Below are 16329 nucleotides of genomic sequence, written 5' to 3'. Positions count from 1 at the left end.
CAACATGAGTTTATGAAAGGCAGGTCCTTCTTGCCAAATCTGATCTCATTCTATAAGATGACCCATGTAGTGGACGTGGGAAAGGCTGTGGATGTTGTTTACCTGGACCTTAGCTAAGCCTTTGACACCATCTCCCACAGCATTCTCCTGGGGAAACTGGATGCTCATGGCTTCGTGTACTCTATGCTGGGTAAAAAGCTGGCTGGCTGGCTCAGCCCAAGGAGTGGTGGTGAAAGGAGTTACATTTAGCTGGCAGCCAGTCACAAATGGTGTTCCCGAGGGCTCAGTGCTGGGGCCAGTCCTGATTAATATCTTTATCAATGATCTAGATGAAGGGATCGAGTGTACCCTCACTAGGTTTGCAGATGACACCAAGTTGGTGGAAGTGTTGATTTGCTTGATGGTAGGAAGGCTTCTCAGAGAGATCTGGACAAGCTGGACTGATGGGCTGCAACTGCTGTATGAGGTTCAACAAGAAGAAGTGCCAGGTCCTGCACCTGGGTCACAACAACCACATGCAACACTACGGGCTTAGGGAAGAGCAGCTGGAAAGCTGCCTGGTGGAGAAGGACCTGGGGGTGCTGGTCGGCAGCAGCTGAACATGAGCCATTAGTGTGCCCAGGTGGCCAAGAAGGCCAAAAGCACCCTGGCTTATATCATAAACAATGTGGGCAGTGGGACAAGGGAAGGTATTGTCCCCCTGTACTCAGCACTGGTGAGGTCGCACTTCGAATACTGTTGTTCAGGTTTGGGCCCTTCACTACAGGAGGGACATTGAGGTGCTGGAGCTTGTCCAGAGAAGGGCAGCAAAGCTGGTGAAGGGTCTGGAGCACAAGTCTTCTGAGGAGCAGCTGAGGGGACTGGGGTTGTTTAGCCTGGAGAGGAGAAGACTCGGGTGGAACCTTACTGCTCTCTACAACTACCTGAAAGGAGGTTGGAGGCACGTGGGAGTAGGTCTCTTCTTGTTATTTGGGAATAACAAGCAACAGGACAAGAGGAAACTGCCTGAAGTTGCACCAGGGGAGGGTTAGATTGTATATGAGGGGAAAATTTCTTCACTGAAAGGGTTGTCAAGCACTGGAACAGGCTGCCCAGGGAGGTAGTGGAATCACCATCCCTAGAAGTGTTTAAAAGACGTGTAGATGCAGTGCTTAGGGTATTGGTGGACTTGGCAGTCCTGGGTTAATGGTTGGATTTCATGATCTTAAAAGTCTTTTCTGACCTAAATGATTCTGTGATTCTGTAAGTCTACGAGAAACAGTGGTTTCACTTTGCTTTTGATTTGTACTCCTTTAGTGTTGCTCCATGTACTTGTACAACTTTTAGTCCAAGTATCTTAAAACCTAAGAGCAAAATTCAACCATGATTTCAAATGTATTTCGATACAGTATCTGAACTCCTGCTTATAATGCTGTTATATATAGTAGTATATATATAGTAGGAATTAACCTCTTTCTATTCTATCAAAACTAGGTCTCACTTCAGCTTCTTGGCAGTTTTCATTGGTCCTGGTTTTTAAACCAGTGACTTTCAGCCCTCTCTCTCATTCCCTGAACACGATGCAGCACCCCAGTTCTTCTTGTCTCAATGAACATATTTAAATTAAATAAATACAAATTCTCAAAATCAGAGTGGTTTGAACTCAGCTTCTCATGTTTTCCTCTGAACATGCCCTTCTCTATTTTGGTGTCAATAATTTCTCTTTTTGTTATGCAGCCTTGCAGCCTGAGACTGTCCTTTCTTCTCATTCTCAGTTACAGCAAAGGTGTCCTGCTGCAGTTGTCCCTATTTCTGGGTGGGAAGGTGCCGGTCTGTGGGAATTGTTTTCTTGGTTTGCCCTGACATCTGCAACCTCCCTTTCACCATGTTCTTCTCACATATTTTGCTCCTTCCAGCAGATTCAGGCACATCAGTTAAAACCAGACTGTTTTATTTATCACAAAGTTGTTCTCTGTTGCCATTTAGAGATGATTTCTTCAGAATTTAAGTTCAAACTTTTGCCCACACTACTAGGTGCTTTGATGCTTAATACTTCTACCTTTTTTTCCTCTCTCCCTTTCTGATCACACAAACATCCAAATCATCCATTCATAACGTTCTCCCATTGCCTTTTTCCTCTCCTTTTAATTCCTTGATCTGTGTCGCCAAACTAATTTACCCAGACCCTGCATTAGTCTCGGTCAAATTAATCCCAAAAAGTCTCATCCTGTAGTCTGTCCTGAAGACTACAAAAAATGTAACAGCTAAGTCAAGCTTTGCCATTTTGTTTTTGACTGTGTCCCATATATTGTCTATTCTTTCCTTTATTTCTTTTGCTGTGCGTAGGTTCTAGACTTCAAGCTTACTGAAAGTAAAATCTATGTATTTGTTTTGTGGGGCACTTAATTAATCTGTGGGTAGGACACAAATGTCAAATAGTAATTATTGTTCCAAGGATGGATTTAGTAATACACAGAGGCATTAAATGATGTCTCCCCTTGCTTACTGAGATGGCTGCCTAGGAGGTTTCCAGGAAACGATGGGAGCAAGGCCTGCAGATGAGAAACTAAACATATTTATGATTAAGAGCTCTCACTGAAATGAAAGGAGTAAATCCGTGATGCAACATTATTTACTGCTTTGAATGTCTGCTGGATCAGGACCTTAGGTTGCAATGTGATAAGCCAAATCTTCCTTGCCAGAGCCCTTTCCAGAACACCTGACATGGCACAAACCCCATTTACTGTCAGTCATTAAGCAGAGCTGTCAAAATTGGTGCGGGAGGATGAAAGAAAAAAAAAAAAAATCAATCTAGCAGTAGTCAAGGGATTCTAACAATAATCTCCTACATGTCACTGATTATTTTCTCAAAGATGCAGGAGATTACTGATTACTTTTAAATTACTAAAGCATGGATCTCTGAACATGGACCCATACTTTTGCACAGAGATGTGGTTCAGTGGGTCCCCATATTTAAAACTCAAAAGAAAACTAATCCAGTATCTAATTCATTCCTGAAAAGAAAACAAATTGGCAATTCGGGCCTTAATTATTTATTTAATGCTTCTTTACCCGATAGCAAAAATTGCTGCTGTAGCTCTTGCTAGACATTAACTGGGAGAAAAGGAAAAAGTAAGTAGCATATTGATTAGGCACAGCCTGGATGCCATGATAACATTATAGCCAATTTTTTGTTTCTTTGATCTTGGTTGCTTAGATAAAATTTTTAATCTGAAAATGTAATAAATAATTATTTCATAAAGTGAATATGATAATGTAACAATAAAAACAATAGCTCACCTTATCATCCCTGACAACATATAATGAGGTTTCTCCACCACCCATGCAATCCTCCAGGATTTAACTCAAATACCTGGATTAATGTTATACTAGTCTCAATGCATAATTCAAATTTGTCTAATTCATTGGGGCCATTAATTGGCATCAATTACTGGAAATTTCATACTCTAAGGCAAAACTTTCTTTTCAGACTATGCTGAGTTAGAGAAAATAGAATTTCCAGATTCAAGAAGAGAATAAGAAGTGTTCTTTTGTTTTTTGTGCTAGCCACAAAAAAACCCTGCTGTATATTGTTTGCAACCCCCAATATGAAGTCATTTTTTTGAGAGTTCAGACCTTAGAATCTTCTGATGCTGATGCCTGTAGCAAAGTCAGAGATTTCTCAAATAATATGTCTCCTAGTTGTGCACATTACTGTATCTGGGCACTTCTCAGCTGGATATTGCAGATGAAAGCTGAAAAGTGCTAAACAAAGGACATCACTACAGAATGTGGCATTTATTTGCAATTCCAGAAAACATTCCTTGAACAAAACAATCCTTTTTATTCTGCCACACGCTTGTAGCACAAATCTCAACGGAATAACAAGTTAGCACATAGCAAAGCCTTTTAGTAGTTTCAGATCCAAATCTCTGCCTTCCCTGCCATTCTGGGAAAGACTTTTAGGACACCAGAGCCAAAACAGATTTATAGTTCTGTTGCAGTTCCTCAGGTTCAGGCATTTATCTGAACCTTTCCTCTTTTATCTGTTCTGACTATTTTCAAAAGTTTTCAAAAGCTATTGATTGAGTTTTGGCTCTTTCTTGACATGCTTTCACACTCAGATCTGTGTACCAAGCAGATTGATAGCACTGGGGAAAAGGAATTTTAAATCCAACCCCACCCCACTTTTTAAATTTTACCATAGTGTGAAGTTTATTTTTCTCACTATACTCTAGATTAAATGGGAACTTTCAGTTAAATTTTACATTAGTTTATCTCTCCAATTGAATATTACATGATTCTGCATTTAATGTCATGGGGTTAGCTGTTACCCCATGCATTTGCCCAAGATATTTCCACCATCTTGGTGTCAAAATTCAAAATCAGTGATTAATAAAGTGAAGTAAGTGAAGGAGGAGCTGCAGGTTACTGAAACTGATGAGCATGATATATGAATACCATTAGCTTTTCCTTAAAGAACATTTGTGTGATTATAGGAATGCAAAAAGGCAATGCAGTATTTTAGTCTTTCTCTAGTCACTGGAACACTCTGAAGCAGATGGACTCTGTGACTGATGATTCAATAATTGCACTCATTAAAAATGTTCACGCTTTTAATTTCCCCCCCTCTCACATTCTGCGAAGAGCTGAGGAATGAAATGGTTTTGTCATTGTCAGCAGATAGATAATTGAGTTTGCTTTGATTTCCTGGGGTGCCCCTTCCCCACCCCCATGCTGTTGGATTGACATCTCCAGAAACATAGCAGAACATATGAATCAGACCCAACTGTCTTAAAGGAGAAAAACAGTACAGAAAGACTCCTGTGTCCCTCCCAGTGTTAACTTGTGTGTACTCAAGCCAGCAGCCTACCTTGGTAGAAGACAGCATGCATTTGCTTTGCTGCCAGATTACTGCGCCCCCTCCCGCACACACACCCCCCCCCCCCCCCCCCATAAAGTTACCTAACTGTGGGGCTCAAGGGAAAGAAAAATAATTCTGCCTTGAACATATGCATTGAATGCTTCTCTTGTTTGTTGTTGCTAGAATCAGCCTAATTGTGACAGAGGTGAGAGAGTGTCCAGCTGTGCCAGTGCCTGTTGCTTGGTATTGCAAGAACATGGAATTATAGCAAAAAACAAATAATCTCACAAAGACCTAAGGAAAAATGATAGTGGGAAAAGCAGTGAAATATATAGCCATCCTGTCTTCTCCGAAGACAAGGATAAAAGTATGTCCCAGCTCTGCTGAAGAAGTGCTTCTTTTTGTTTCTGCCATATAGGACTTAAGTTTAGAGTTTGCGTCTAAATTTAAACTGCATAATAGCAAAAGCATTCTCCAAATGAAGTATTACATTCACTCATTCTATCTACCCTATTGTTTGGGCGCCCATTTTCCAGACGCTTTTCTAGGAACAAATATAGTAGAAGTTGTGCAATCCTTGACTTCCTGACAGTCTCCAGCTGCCTCAGCAGACTCTTACACTATCCATCATTTGTATTTTGCAAATGCCTAGCTGAGATCAGAGCATCGTGGTTTTCAGTCTTGTTCAAACACGACATGATAGAACTCTTTGCGACTCTGGTTAAGGTCACTGAGGTAGACTTTCATTGCTCCCATACTTAGGGACATTCTGTACCTATGAGCAAAAGAAAAATATTTTTTCTGCAAGGATGTTCTGTGTCCTTGACTTCCTGAGTACACTTCCTAGGCTTGGGTGCTCCATAACACAATTTCAACCTGCTGTTAGAGTCCTGGGCAGACTACGTAAGTGCTTAGACACTTCTACAGCCCTCCTTCTTTGTATACACTCTCTTAGACCCCTGACAGCTGAAGCATGCAACACACAGATTTTGACACAAAACACACAGATCTAAAAAGCGTTGGTAGGCCCTTATATCTTCCTTTGCTTCCAGTTCACTGCAGCCTTTTATCATTTGTGTCTGTCAGGTACGAGATTATTACACAGACTTGTGATGTGGGGATTTTCTTCTTCATATATTGTTTCAACAGTTGAAAAAGATGTCCCTTTCATAAAAGCAGACCTTGTTCCTTGTTCACCAACTACCTTTTGTCTTTGTGAACTCCCTGGAGTGTTCACCTTGACCTGACACTTGGGAGAAGGCTGCATCTTCAGACCAGTTCCTTCCCCTGCATCTAAACCACAGTTACTCCTTTTTCTCTTCATGCAGATGAAAATATTCCATACTTTAAAGCTCCTTAGCCAACAATCCATCCAGTCATAACTGTGAATGCTACATGCTACTTCACCTTCTCTCAAGATGCAATACAGTGTGTTATGTGTATTTCATAAAAACAAACTGTAATGTATAGATTGCACATACTTCTACTAAATCATCACAGCATGGCAACTTCAAATGGGCTTCCATTTAGCCAGCAAAAGCAAACAGCAGAATTAGAGTGCATGCTTGCACAGAGAGACATGATTTTCACACAATTCAGTAGCACTATACCTTAACTAAATAAATTCAATTAACAATCACAGGAGTTTTTTTAAGTCTCATGCACAATAATGTGGCCACAAATGCTTTGGGAAATGGATCCCTCAATAGTCATTTCTTTCAAGGAACAAGTGGTCTAGAGTATATGGAAGTTCCTAAGTGGATGTCACATGCAGAGAGGAGCAGTGTGAAAACCTCAGCAGGCAAGTTGGGGATTCAGGAAGATACCAAAAACCGTCTTTAAATGCACTATTTCACATAATCAGCTACATCCTGATGGCATCAGGAGATGACCATCAGCCAAGGATGCACATCTCTGAGAGGAAAGGTCTGGTTAGAAATGAGGCTCAATGGCAGTCACACAACATACAGAACAAACAAAAGCTTTCTAGGGAAATAGCCACAAAATGCAGCTTCAGACTTCTTATCTGGAGCTAAGCATATGACTAGATTTTTTTTATTTTTTTTTTTTTCACTAGAGTGGATGAACCAAAGTTCATGCACCCTACTACCCTCAAACACTGGAAAGTTTTGGATACAGACCCAGAGCCAAAGCAGTTCACAGTTACCTCTTATTCAGACAAGGTCACAGACACATTGCAAGCAAAACATTTATCTGTCAAAGTAGAATGTTACCTTTTGAGAGCCAAACACAACACGCTGAAGGTCTGTATTTCATTTTGAATGCATGTCTGAGCCCACACTCTAACCCAAATGCATCTTATGTGCACACTGACTGGCTTCATCCCACAGCACGGGCTCAGGAGCACACCTTCCTGCCATGTGTCTGCTGTATGTCCTGGAGGATCATTACATAGCCAAAGGTAAATCAGATGTCCTGAAAGTGAGCTGGCACCCTAGGTAGCCAGCTCAGCGGCTGCCCTTAGATGAATATGGTTGTGATACTAAGCCACCAGCCTCCCACATCTGAGAATCCGAGTGCACTGCCCTTGGTCAGTGAGGTGCACGTGTTTTCATCCACTTCTTGGCCCAGCCTGCAAATAACCTTCTTACCTTTCAAGTCCTTCAAAATCCGGCCCTTCATGTTTGCCTGCTTTTCTGGTCTCCCCTCAGAGTCAATAGCAAGACACTGCCCTGCTCACAGAAAGCTGTGAAACATACCATTGGAAATGTGGTAGCTGTAGGGGCAGCATGAAGGAAAGCAGCAAATGGGTAAGACAGAAATTGGCCCTTTTCTACTTTAAGGGAAAATGCTAAGAAGTTGCACAAAACAAAAAATGAACATTGATGCAGTCATTGGGTATCAGGTATTTAAAGGCACTGTTCCTTTGTGAATTCAAGCACTGGAACCACTTTCTTCTCAAACTGTTGGTGCCTCATTGTTCATAATTGGTATCTATTTATTATTTAAATTATTTTTGTGCATCATTGCCTCATGTGAAAGAGGTGATTGCATTTTATGGCCAGATGTGACTATTCTGCTGCATAAATTAGATAGAGGTGAAAAACAAAACCCAAACCAAACAAATTGAGAAACATTGTCCAAGAAGGAAGTGCAAAATGAAAAATATGAAAGCAGTTCTAACAGCTAGTTCTAAAATCAGTATGTGCCAGATCAATCCCTATTACATATTGCATTGCCCACATACACTGTGAGTAATGTGGGTAGCTTTCACAGGGGTCTGAGATGTCACTTTCAACAATTTAGCTGTAACATGGAAATCAAAGCATGTTTATCCTCCTAGAAACTATACTTACCTTTTCTGGGGCAACTGACAAGGGCACATCTTTCAAAGGACTATGCTTTACACTGAAAGCCCCACAACACAGCTTACCTGCTCAGTCTCCAAAGGCCACCAGTTAAGTAAGTGTTGTTGTGCTTGGGTGTTCTTCCATGGGATTCAGCTCCAGGAATCCACAACATGAACAGAAAGACTGTTTATAACAGCCTTTACAACAAAGGGTACCTGCTACATTTTAGAGTCCCACACCTAAGAAGTTTTATGGAAATATTCTTTGTTCTCAGGATTCCTTCTCCCTATGTCAAATAATGAAAGACTATTGATATCACTTCCTTTTAATGCTGATACAGGACTTCAGTGTTGCTCCTAATTTTTCCAGAAATATTATGCAACTGTAGCATAACCCTGCACTTTTTTTTTTTTTAAGAAATCCCTAAACCCAATATAGTTGCTCTAACTTTTGCAGCCAGTGAAAAGACACTATTTTCTTCAGGGCTTGTCACTATTTTAGATAGCTGAAGAAAAAAAAAAAAATCTTGCCTGGGTGGAAAATTTCTATTGCAACTGATAGCAAATACGGAAAGTCTAATTTGCATATAGATGTTGAAGCTTGCAACAATATACTCCCCTGAGAGAGCTCTTGTTGTTTAACTGTGTACACAGTCTGGCACTATGCTGCCCAGCACCTAATAAAAGCTAAATTAAAACTTTTTTAAAGCTCTGAAGCTGCGAATGTCCTTAAACCACCAATTTGCATTTGCAAAGAAAGAGCAGAACCATACCAAGCTAAGACTCATTTAAGAGGAAAAGCAGAGGGTATGGCAGCAAGGGCAAGAGGGAAAAATAACTTTATTTGAGAGTAAACATCAGTCAGACGTACTAATGCTTTAATTCATGAGCCTAGATGAGCTTTATTACAATGTTGGTATCAAGCAATACTGAGGAGATAAAAAGCAGCACTATGTAAAAGAGAGAGAGACTAACAGGATTATTAACAGGGCTGAAAAGAAAACAGAGCCAGAATGGCTGACTAGTGAGGAGAAGATGAAATGGAAGGTGGAGAGAGCAGAAAAAGAGTGCAAGTAGAAGTCTGAAGTATAATCTACTCTCTCTTTTTTTTTTTTTTTCCCTGTGAATTCTGTTTTTATTTTAGTTTTCAGTGTTGAACACAGACTATGCAGTGAAAAAATTATATGATACTGTGCCAAGGGAAAACTAAGGGCTGGCAGGGGAAAAAAACAAGTTTGCTGTCATGATTTCATTAAAATAAACTAAGTTAATATTTTAAGGAAAGCTTATATAATAAATATAAATAACATAGTCTCAGAACTAGAATTTGCACAAATTTTAAGTTGGACAAAAGAAAATCCATGATTGGTATTGGAAGGTTTTGAATTTTAAAAGCAGCAGAAGAACAATATAAAAAGCACAAAAGTTACCACACTGTCTGATAGTTCTAGATTCCCACTGACCCACACTGCAGCAAATTACACACAGTTCAATGAATTCTCCCACTCTGATTTTCAATTCAGTTCTCCCAACACCTGCTCAAACAAATAATGTCTTTTGGACTTCTGTTTGAACAGCACTTGTAGCCTTAAGTAGGACTTTGAGACTGAACACGAAAAGAAGTGATTGAGAGCCTGAAATATGGAAAGAAAGGGATGCTTTTACAGCTTTGCCCTACCGTGAGATGAAGAATGGAGCCTTTTTAGATGTGTAATTCTCCTTTACTTCATGAATTAGCAATACAGTTAAAGGAAGCATGTCATCTTTCCCTGCCAATCCTTTTTAGGGGTTATACTTCCTCTAGTCTTGTCTTTTACACTGTGTTTCCTCCTTACTACCCAGTATTAGGGACCATCTGGATGAGAGGAAACTAATGTTTATCACATATCATTTGATTTAAATTTTATTCACACAAATGCTGTGAGTGGAATTACATTTATATAACTATCTAAAACTGAAATTATCTTCTCACTATTCCTTTCACTTATCCACCCCTATGTTTGACAAGAGGTATTTGCCCCTTAATCTTTTTCACTCAGGTTTCCAGCTCTGGTAACATAATGCTGTCTGTCATGCTACTGCTTATCTCCAGGGAGTTTGAATAATTTCCAAAATTAGTGTTTCCTGGCTAGTGTCTAGAAAGTTCACTTAATCATTTCGTCAAGCATTTGCAGGAATGGTGAAATTAGCATTTATAATAACATATTCTAAAGGAACAAGGAGCTCTGCTTACAGCCTGGAGGCTGTTTGATAGTGGGACTATGAAGCTCTGCAGATTTAGCAATCTGTAGGAGCTATAGGAGAGAAAATAAAGCTTCCATCAGGGAGCTGAGGGTCAGATCCACCTCAGTGAATCTGTATGATGTGTATGCATTACTTTGGTTAAGACATATATATATATGTCAAATCTCAAATCTCTGGATCACTCACTGTGTTCTGGTTCACATCACCAAGCAGTTGCAAAGTACATGAACTGCTTTTCTTTCAGGAAGGGCTAAACCAAAAGTGCTGGTCTGGGAACACATCCAATGTGCTCAAGCTGCTGGTGGACATTTGATCCATGGGACCAGACAGCACACAACTTGAAATAAACTCTCCTGATATACTTATTTCATGGGCATTCAACCCTCTGCAGCTGCTGTTCAGCACTTTAGATTCACTCCTGCAGGGCTGCGCTAGACAGAAATGCAACTATCTTATATATTCATTGAAACAAGCTGAGCTCTGGACATGATAGATGCCAAAAGCATTGATGGCCCTTGCAGGAAAATCCAAAGTCATTATCTCCATGGCTTTTCACAAATATCAGACACAAAGTAATGAATCATTCATTTACTCCTTTAAAGCAGTTTTATTTTGACTCTATTTAATCATGTAAAAACTAAATCTGTTTTTCCCTTCAGTGCATTAAATATGCAGTCTCTTATAGATTGCATATTGTGCTAATTTGGGATCATACTAGCCAAAGAAGTCTGTATGTTATTCTATTTGCAGAATGTGCTGACCTTGAGGAAATTTATTTTAACCCTGATGAATTTGTTGGTCTGGGGATAATTCATGGGCATCAGAATGTTCACAGATAAAACCACTGTTTTGACCTTCAAAGTGCTCGTCACTAACATGTCATTATGCAAGTTGGGAACTTTTCAATCCCTTCAAAATGCATCACTAAGAGCATCCTCTTTGCTTGTCACTCTATATTATTCCTATCTGAATGTCTTTATTACCTCCTCATTTTCCATAGCATCATATGCAAATATCTCATGCCCACCTTCAATGCCCTTCACAACTATAACCTTCTTTTAATTTTTTTCTTTTTTTTTTTCTTTTCTTTTTTTTTCTTTTTCTTTTTCTTTCAGGTCTATAGTGCTAAATTCTTGAGTGACTGAATGTTCAGTGATACCACAACTCTATGCTTCTGTACATAGTAGTCTCCTTTTCTCTTCCCTGGTACTAGTTCCTGTGGCAAACCATAACATATCATATCCTGCTGTCATTCCCTGCATAACTATGCATCAGAGTTGCATGGTCTGCTGGGAATTAAACACAAATCTTACCAGGTGCACTGCAGTCTGACAGAGATGATATTTAGTTAGTTAGTTAAGGGAAAGAAACTAATTCAGACTGAATTGTTAGTGCACAGAAGTATTCAAATTTGCTCTTGCCACACTTCCTCCTTCGTGCCTGCTGTTTGCAATAATCATTTCTGGTCTCTGTTTCATGTTAGCTTGCATGTACTTTGGGATTGAGATTTTTTTTATAACAGTGGTCATCAAACAGTACAGATGGTATCTCTGGGCAGTGCTATCAATCCAACAGTAAACCAGGTACTGACATTGTATGAATTCTAATTCTTGGTTTGTCTAAATAGGTTAATCATACTATATTGTTGACACATCCCCTCTGAATACAGCATGTAAACACTTATCTCTGAGTTTAGTGGTCTAAAGAGTCACAGAACATTGTATTTGTTTATATCCACACTCTTCCATTCTGAAAGAAAGTGGCGTGTTAGTGAGCCTGGCCCCTGGCAGGGTTTTTTGTGTTGGCACAAAAAGTGAGCAGTTAATGACACTAACACGGCAAAAGTTTGACTGTTTAAAAAACAGTGAGGCTATCTGAGAAGAAAAAAGTGCATATAGGCACATATTTTCCACCCCAGCAGACTAAGGAGCCTTTATTACTGCCCTTAGAAAGCCCACACAGAAAAGTGATGAGATCCAGAGCTGAGGGAGTGTTGAAACATTGTCTATTTTGCCAATGTCTTTTGATACATTTCTTAAAACCTCTCTTCCTCCCCTAAAGAAAGATTGTTAAAATCAAGGACTTAAAAAAAAAATAAAAATATCTGTAGTATTGTTCTAGATATTTTACTGAGGGGAAAGTAATTAAAATGATGAGTTTTGTCCCTGTGTTGAACTGGGATTGTTTCCTCCAAGCTTTATGATAAGTTCACTAAGCCTCGAGAAACTAGAATATGAACAAAAAAAGTTACTGGCTGGTAATAGGAACAGGCTGAATTTGCCCTGTAATTTGGTATTATTTCTATTTATTGATAGAATTGAAGGCTGATGAATTTTGTCTAAAAAGTAGAGGCCAGTTTATACATTGAGATATTCAGATTTTGCTGTATTCCATACATGTGTAGATACATGTATGTATTTTTTAGACAAAAGAATTTGCTCTAAATTAAAGTCCTGATTTTCTGAAATGTTATAAAAATAGTACGATTTGCATAAAAGGAATACTAAATATCCAGATATTTTACCTTGCAGTTTCTTGGTTTGCCCTGCTTTAGGAAATTTCCTATGTGTTAGTTCTCAGCACACAAACTAGTGTCTGCCAATCAAAAAGCAGAAATCAAAGAAAACAAGATACAGAGCCATAGCCTGCTTTCCCATTAGCATTGAGAGCACCTGTGGTGGTGTGTTCCCTCCCTGCCTCCCGCCCTGACCTTTGTTTCTGTGGCAACGCTCAAGTGATAACTGCCAGTGCTGGTAGTAATAGATGCACCTGACCGTGATGGCTGTATCCCACTCAAAGTGGGTTCAGGGGAGACAGATAACAACACGATAGCTAAGGACTAATTAAACAATGTGCCCACCTAACAGCACTTGTCAAGGTCTGACTTAAGCCAATTTTGAAAGAAACTAACTTCTGTAGTCGGTGTGCAAATACGACTATGTGCCAAGTGCCTTACTCCATGAGCAGTGGGCAGCGCAGAGCCAGCAGAGCTCTCCTGCACAGCAGAAGGCTGCACACCACGATCTCCCATTGAGTAGGGACACCTCTCAAGGTTATTCCTCAAGGCTGAGAGATTTTTTGCTGAAACAGATTCTTGGTAAGTGGTTAAAAGCATGCTAAACTTTGAAATTGTAGCCAAGTAGTATAAAGGACTGATTGTGCACGTATAATCCTCTAGATATAAACTGGTGACCAAGTCTGAGAGTAAGTCTGGATCTAGCTGCACCCAAAGTCCTCTCTGAGAAGGAGATTAGAATGCAGAGGGGTCCTTTCTGAACCTCATGACTCAATGGGAGGATCTCCCAAACGGTTTTGTCTGACCTTGTCCTCTGTGCAGTAAATAATCAAGTATACCTTGCCATTGACTCCTGTTAAGCCACTGTCATATTTACTATCAAACTTTATTAAGTTGCTATTTTATACCAATAAACATATTGCTGCTTCTCTCTTTACAAGTGAAACGTGTCACTCCTTTCGTGACAGCACCTTCATTTGGATTTAGTTACAAAAACTCCTATGAAAATTCATATTAATTCACTCATCTGAGTGAAATGGATTTGACACGTGTGAATACCTGCATACAGGAAAACTAGATAAGAATCCTTTTATATTAAACTAAGAATTGTATAAATGGACAGTATATGAACCTCTTTTTCTTCAGGTTCTTTTGCACACAGCCTTTTACAGTCAATGTAGTGAAATAAAAGTAACACCTTCTTCAAAACAGCTTTAGGAACAGGGAGTTAAGACAAAGTAAAGAAATCTTTTTATTGAGTCGAATAAATGAGTATTGTTGAATCTCCTAAAAGGAGCGTCCATGTCCAGAAAGATCCACTAAAGTCATAATCAGATCATGCGCATCATTAATAATGCCAACATATGCACAAGTGACATAGATAAAAGCTCTTTGAAGAGCAGGGTCTTTCCTATGGAAGATTTTTTTTCATGTCAGTGAAAGTTTTTCTTCATGTCAGTGACATTGTTAAAAGGAATTGCTGAATACTTTGCTCAGATAAATCTTGGGATAAATCTTACCTGTTAATGAAACATAACATGAAATGAAAAAGATAAGCTGCCAGAAAAAGTGAGCTGCATGTTACAACAAAGGTTTTAGGCACAGTTCATTTGAAGATTAGCATGATTGTGTTATACCTAGCATAAATTTTACTGAAAATGTTTTTAACTATTTTTTTCCTTTCAAAATGGGTAGAATCAGGTGTTTACAGCAAGGCAAAGGCTAATTACATTGGTAATTACATCGGTAATCCTCTTCCTGTTTTGTACTATTCATGTTGCACCTGTATAAGACTGCCCATCAGAAAGCTTCCAGTTGCATAGCGGATGTTTTTAATTTTGTCTGCAGGTCTAAGAAAATTCTGATTATTCTGCAACTCAGGACTTGAAACCAGGGCTAGGAAAGAAAAACAATTATTTTCTGTAATAATTTATAACTATGTGAGAAGATGCCAGGAGAGTTAATGGACAACTTTATCATTTCATTCAATTTTTTCATGAGTGATATAATTTAGATGTAAAACAGAATATGTTGTTAAACCCACCATCATACTTACACTTCTCATCATTTCTAGCACCCTGGTGTCTGCAACATAGCCATTGTTCTCCAGACCTTTTCTCTTGTAAAACCTCTTGATTTTTGGCCAGTAATTTAGGAAAAGTTTTGCAACTGTTTTGAGCAAAATCTTTTCTGTACACTTGAAGATGATTAAAGAAAAAAAAAGAAAAAAGAAAAAAAGATACTGTGCCAAGTGAAAATATTATGGTTGCCCAGAACTGCACTTAAAATTAGCATACCTCTGAAACTTGCTATGAAGACAATTCCGGTACAGCTTCTTTGGAAAGCTTGGAGAAAAACTACATCTTGGTCAAAGCATGAGAAAAATATAGAATCACAGAATCATAGAATATCTCAAGTTAGAATGGACTCATAAAGATTATCAAGCCCAACCTTCTGCTCCTTGTAGGACTACCTGAAACTAAGCCATTAGGGCTCAAGTGCACCCTCAATAAGTTTGCAGACATACCAAGTTGTAGGGGAATGTTGATCTGCCTGAAGGTAGGAAGGCTGCTCAGAGGGATCTGGACAGGCTGGACCGATGAGCTGAGGCCAACTGTATGAGGTTCAAGAAGGCTCCGTGCCGGGTCCTGCACCTGGGTCACACCAGCCCCACACAGCGCTACAGGCTGGGGCAGAGCGGCTGGAAAGGGCCTGGTGGGAAAGGGCCTGGGGGTGCTGGTCGGCAGCCGGCTGGGCATGAGCCAGCAGTGTGCCCAGGTGGCCAAGGAGGCCAGCAGCACCCTGGCTTGTGTCAGGAGCAGTGTGGCCAGCAGGGCAAGGGAAGGGACTGTCCCCCTGCACTGGGCACTGGTGAGGCTGCACCTCGAACACTGTTCAGTTTGGGGCCCTTCACTGCAGAAAGACATTGAAGTGCTGGATCATGTCCAGAGAAGGGCCGTGAAGCTGGTGGAGGGTCTGAAGAACAAGTCTTATTATGAGGAGTGTCTGAGGGAACTGTGGTTGTTTAGTGTGGAAAGGAGGAGACTCAGGTGGAACCTTATTGCTGCCTACAACTACCAGAAAGGAGGATGGAGGCAGGTGGAGGTCAGTCTCTTCTCTCAAATAACAAGCAACAGTACAAGAGGAAATTGTGCTAGGGGAGGTTTAGATTGCATATTAAGAAAAATTTCTTCCCTGAAAGGGTTGTTAAGCATTAGGACAGGCTGCCCAAGGGAGTGATGGAATCACCATCCCTGGAGGTCTTTAAAGAACATGTAGATGTGGTGCTTAGAGACATGGTTTAGTGGTAGACTTGGCAGTCCTGGGTTAAGAGATGGACCTGATGATCTCAAAGGTCTTTCCCAATGTAGACATTTCTATGATTCTACATGACTGACAGCATCATTCAGATGCTTC

The 16329-nt window shown here is 39.9% G+C and overlaps 1 long non-coding RNA gene across 1 annotated transcript; it reads left to right on the top strand.

The window, feature by feature from the left end:
• Positions 1 to 434: 434 nt before the first annotated feature.
• On the top strand, positions 435 to 15699 carry LOC119141288. Its single transcript, XR_005101892.1, has 3 exons — positions 435 to 560; positions 7950 to 7955; positions 15679 to 15699. It is a non-coding gene; the product is annotated as an uncharacterized LOC119141288 (long non-coding RNA).
• Positions 15700 to 16329: the final 630 nt, after the last annotated feature.

The sequence above is a fragment of the Falco rusticolus genome, chromosome Z (genome assembly GCF_015220075.1).
Source record: "Falco rusticolus isolate bFalRus1 chromosome Z, bFalRus1.pri, whole genome shotgun sequence".
NCBI classification, from domain to species: domain Eukaryota; kingdom Metazoa; phylum Chordata; class Aves; order Falconiformes; family Falconidae; genus Falco; species Falco rusticolus.
The sequence above is the reverse complement of the archived record's forward strand: the minus strand, read 5'-3'. Positions and strand labels throughout refer to the sequence as shown.